The sequence below is a fragment of the Anomaloglossus baeobatrachus genome, chromosome 2 (assembly GCF_048569485.1).
Source record: "Anomaloglossus baeobatrachus isolate aAnoBae1 chromosome 2, aAnoBae1.hap1, whole genome shotgun sequence".
Lineage (NCBI taxonomy): Eukaryota > Metazoa > Chordata > Amphibia > Anura > Aromobatidae > Anomaloglossus > Anomaloglossus baeobatrachus.
Window position 1 is genome coordinate 342,876,746 of NC_134354.1, and position 5,397 is coordinate 342,882,142.

The 5,397-nt window shown below is 37.6% G+C and overlaps 2 non-coding genes across 2 annotated transcripts; both read left to right on the forward strand.

Moving 5' to 3' along the window:
* Positions 1-830: 830 nt before the first annotated feature.
* TRNAV-CAC (transfer RNA valine (anticodon CAC)) lies at positions 831-903 on the forward strand. The gene has a single exon. It is a non-coding gene; the product is annotated as a tRNA-Val (tRNA).
* Positions 904-1,915: 1,012 nt separating this feature from the next.
* On the forward strand, positions 1,916-1,988 carry TRNAV-CAC (transfer RNA valine (anticodon CAC)). Its single transcript has one exon. It is a non-coding gene; the product is annotated as a tRNA-Val (tRNA).
* Positions 1,989-5,397: the final 3,409 nt, after the last annotated feature.

Consider the following 5,397-nt stretch of genomic DNA (forward strand, 5'->3'; position numbering starts at 1 on the left):
CCGAATGACGGGATGTTTTAGCTTCCATAACCAACAGAACTACGAATTATTTTTTTTTCCTGGCAGTCAAAACTCGTCTCTAATTGCCATTACTTTGCAGGATTTCACAGGTTTTAAAGTGTGGTGGTCATCAAGTCTGCTACATATGCAGAACATTCTGGATTCAATACCCAGTTAAACCAATCTGTTTTCGGTGTTGAAGTAATTTCCTATCAACCTGTAAAGTATGAAATTCTTGGTTTCGTTGCCAAATGACAATACATTTTGGCTTCTATCACAAGGAGAACTACGATTTTGGGTTTCTTTTTTATTGAACATTTTAGCAGAAAACATAATCCCATATTATAAAAAAACCTGTTTGTTTTAAAATATATAGTTCCCATAAATACAAAAGCAAATGACTAAACTATGTAGAAAAAAGTAACACATTCAATGTAATCTTCAATTTAAGCAATATCCCTTTGTAGGAATAAAACTGGTAAAATATGTAATAAAAATTGTAAATGTTTCATTACCAAAAACACTTTTCTTCAGCAATAAAAAGGCCCCGTCAGTTAAAATTCTGCTCTGCTTGCCAATACATAGTAACTTTCCAGAAGGTTTCATAGTGTAGTAGTCATCACGTCTGCTGAACACTGGTTCAATCCCCAGTAAAAGCAATCTGTTCTTGGTGTTGAAATAATACCCTATCAAACTACAATATATAAAGTTCTTGGCTTTGTTGCCGAATGATGGGATGTTTTGGCTTCCATCACCAACAGAACTAATAATTTTTTTCCCCTGGCGGTCAAAACTCGTTTTCAATTTCCATTGCTTTGTAGGATTTCACAGGTTTCATAGTGTAGTGGTCATCACGTCTGCTTCACACGCAGAAGGTCCTGGGTTCAATCCCCAGTGAAACCAATCTGTTTTCGCTGTTGAAGTATTTTGCAATCAACAGTATTTCACAGGTTTTATAGCGTAGTGGTCATCACGTCTGCTTAACACGCAGAAGGTCCTGGGTTTAATCCCCAGTAAAACCAGTCTGTTCTTGGTGTTGAAATAATACCCTATCCAACTGCAATACATGAAGTTCTTGGCTTTGTTGCCGAATGATGGGATATTTTAGCTTCCATAATCAACAGAACTACGAATTTTTTTTTTTTCCTGGCAGTCAAATTTCGTCTCTAATTGCCATTACTTAGCAGGAATCACAGGTTTTAAAGTGTGGTGGTCATCAAGTCTGCTTCATATGCAGAATGTTCTGGGTTCAATACCTAGTGAAACCAATCTGTTTTCGGTGTTGAAGTAATTTCCTATCAACCTGTAAAGTATGAAATTCTTGGTTTCGTTGCCAAATGACAATACATTTTGGCTTCTATCACAAGGAGAACTACGATTTTGGGTTTCTTTTTTATTGAACATTTTAGCAGAAAACATAATCCCATATTATAACAATCCTGTTTGTTTCAAAATGTATAGTTCCCATAAATACAAAAGCAAACGATTAAACTGTGTAGAAAAAAGTAACACATTCAATGTAATCTTCAATTTAAGCAATATCCCTTTGTAGGAATAAAACTGGTAAAATATGTAATAAAAATTGTAAATGTTTCATTACCAAAAACACTTTTCTTCAGCAATAAAAAGGCCCCGTCAGTTACAATTCTGCTCTGCTTGCCAATACATAGTAACTTTCCAGAAGGTTTCATAGTGTAGTAGTCATCACATCTGCTTAACACTGGTTCAATGCCCAGTAAAAGCAATCTGTTCTCGGTGTTGAAATAATACCCTATCAAACTACAATATATGAAGTTCTTGGCTTTGTTGCCGAATGATGGGATGTTTTGGCTTCCATCACCAACAGAACTAATAATTTTTTTCCCCTGGCGGTCAAAACTCGTTTTCAATTTCCATTGCTTTGCAGGATTTCACAGGTTTCATAGTGTAGTGGTCATCACGTCTGCTTCACACGCAGAAGGTCCTGGGTTCAATCCCCAGTGAAACCAATCTGTTTTCGCTGTTGAAGTAATTTGCTATCAACAGGATTTCACAGGTTTTATAGTGTAGTGGTAATCACGTCTGCTTAACACGCAGAAGGTCCTGGGTTTAATCCCCAGTAAAACCAGTCTGTTCTTGGTGTTGAAATAATACCCTATCCAACTGCAATACATGAAGTTCTTGGCTTTGTTGCTGAATGACGGGATGTTTTAGCTTCCATAACCAACAGAACTACGAATTTTTTTTTTCCAGGCAGTCAAATTTCGTCTCTAATTGCCATTAGTTTGCAGGAATCACAGGTTTTAAAGTGTGGTGGTCATTAAGTCTGCTTCATATGCAGAACGTTCTGGGTTCAATACCCAGTGAAACCAATCTGTTTTCGGTGTTGAAGTAATTTCCTATTAACCTGTAAAGTATGAAATTCTTGGTTTCGTTGCCAAATGACAATACATTTTGGCTTCTATCACAAGGAGAACTACGATTTTGGGTTTCTTTTTTATTGAACATTTTAGCAGAAAACATAATCCCAGATTATAACAATACTGTTTGTTTCAAAATTTATAGTTCCCATAAATACAAAAGCAAACGATTAAACTGTGTAGAAAAAAGTAACACATTCAATGTAATCTTCAATTTAAGCAATATCCCTTTGTAGGAATAAAACTGGTAAAATATGTAATAAAAATTGTAAATGTTTCATTACCAAAAACACTTTTCTTCAGCAATAAAAAGGCCCCATCAGTTACAATTCTGCTCTGCTTGCCAATACACAGTAACTTTCCAGAAGGTTTCATAGTGTAGTAGTCATCACATCTGCTTAACACTGGTTCAATCCCCAGTAAAAGCAATCTGTTCTTGGTGTTGAAATAATACCCTATCAAACTACAATATATGAAGTTCTTGGCTTTGTTGCCAAATGATGGGATGTTTTGGCTTCCATCACCAACAGAACTAATAATTTTTTTCCCCTGGCTGTCAAAACTCGTTTTCAATTGCCATTGCTTTGCAGGATTTCACAGGTTTCATAGTGTAGTGGTCATCACGTCTGCTTCACACGCAGAAGGTCCTGGGTTCAATCTTTTTTATTGAACATTTTAGCAGAAAACATAATCCCATATTATAAAAATCCTGTTTGTTTCAAAATTTATAGTTCCCATAAATACAAAAGCAAACGATTAAACTGTGTAGAAAAAAGTAACACATTCAATGTAATCTTCAATTTAAGCAATATCCCTTTGTAGGAATAAAACTGGTAAAATATGTAATAAAAATTGTAAATGTTTCATTACCAAAAACACTTTTCTTCAGCAATAAAAAGGCCCCATCAGTTACAATTCTGCTCTGCTTGCCAATACATAGTAACTTTCCAGAAGGTTTCATAGTGTAGTAGTCATCACGTCTGCTTAACACTGGTTCAATCCCCAGTAAAAGCAATCTGTTCTTGGTGTTGAAATAATACCCTATCAAACTACAATATATGAAGTTCTTGGCTTTGTTGCCGAATGATGGGGTGTTTTGGCTTCCATCACCAACAGAACTAATAATTTTTTTCCCCTGGCGGTCAAAACTCGTTTTCAATTGCCATTGCTTTGCAGGATTTCACAGGTTTCAAAGTGTAATGGTCATCACGTCTGCTTAACACGCAGAAGGTCCTGGGTTTAATCCCCAGTAAAAACCAGTCTGTTCTTGGTGTTGAAATAATTCGCTATCCAACTGCAATACATGAAGTTCTTGGCTTTGTTGCCGAATGACGGGATGTTTTAGCTTCCATAACCAACAGAACTACGAATTTTTTTTTTTCCTGGCAGTCAAATTTCGTCTCTAATTGCCATTACTTTGCAAGAATCACAGGTTTTAAAGTGTGGTGGTCATTTTGGCTTCCATCACAAAGAGAACTACTATTTTGGGTTTCTTTTTTATTGTCCATTTTAGCAGAAAACATAATCCCATATTATAAAAATCCTGTTTGTTTAAAAATATATAGTTCCCATAAATACAAAAGCAAACGACTAAACTGTGTAGAAAAAAGTAACACATTCAATGTAAACTTCAATTTAAGCAATATCCCTTTGTAGGAATAAAATTGGTAAAATATGTAATAAAAATTGTAAATGTTTCATTACCAAAAATACTTTCCTTCAGCAATAAAAAGGCCCTGTCAGTCACAATTCTGCTCACAATTAGTGGTCATCACGTCTGCTTCACACGCAGAAGGTCCTGGGTTCAATCCCCAGTGAAACCAATCCGTTTTCGCTGTTGAAGTAATTTGCTATCAACAGGATTTCAAAGGTTTCATAGTGTAGTGGTCATCACGTCTGCTTAAAGGCCTCTTCACACATAACGAGATCGTACAACGAGATCGTTACTACGTCACAGTTTCTGTGACGCAAGAACGACTTCAATTGCGATCTCGTCACGTTTGACACGTACCAACGATTCACCCCCTGCTGCGAAATCGCTGATCGATGCCGAACAGCTTGGGCCATTTTTGGCTCGTTGGAGTCCTGCTGGGCTGCATGAATCTGTATGTTTGACACCCTATTTACGATTTCGTTGACGACCTAGAATGAGATGCACGAAGGCGTGTTGTTGCGTCCCCGTTTCCACGCCCCTTCTGCGCCCATTGGTTGGCGCTGAGAACAATAGTGTGTAGTTACGTCGCCATTTCCGCGCCCCCTCTCTGCAACGATTGGTTAGCAATGAGAACACTATTGCGCTCTGATTGGGTATCGCTTCATGCTTTGTTCCCTTTTGAGTCTTCTAGGAGCAAACCTGTGACTACACCCAGATTCATTCGTGCTTTGTTCCCGCTTGCTTGGTTTTCGGATTAAAGCTGCATCTTCCCTCATTCGTTCCCGAGCGTGTCGCTGTATTACAGATTCATTCGTGCCCGCTTGCTTGGTTTTCGGATAAAAGCCGCATCTGCACTTGTATATCCCTCATTCGTTCCCGAGCGTGTCGCTGTGAGGATCGAAACTGCGATTATTAATAGATAGCATAGACGGCTGCATTTTCTGGACGTGGTAAGTCATTTTCGTAAAGTTTATGTTACTTGTTCCATGTTTTTGTTATAGTATGGAAAGTATTTGTGTTTATAGATAGTAATTATTTTTGCGGATCATGAAAGTGGTTGGTTGTTATCTGTATACATATTGCCTTTTGTGCGTCGATCGTCCTTTTATGTGTCCTTATCTAGTATTGCTGGTTATTTTGTCTCTCTGCTACAGCCGCCATTTTGTTTCTCTGACACAGTTACAGCCGCCATTTTGTTTCTCTGACACAGTTACAGCCGTCATTTTGTTTCTCTGACAGTTACAGCCACCATTTTGTTTCTCTGACACAGTTAAAGCCGCCATTTTGTTTCTCTGACACAGTTACAGCCGCCATTTTGTTTCTCTGACACAGTTACAGCCGCCA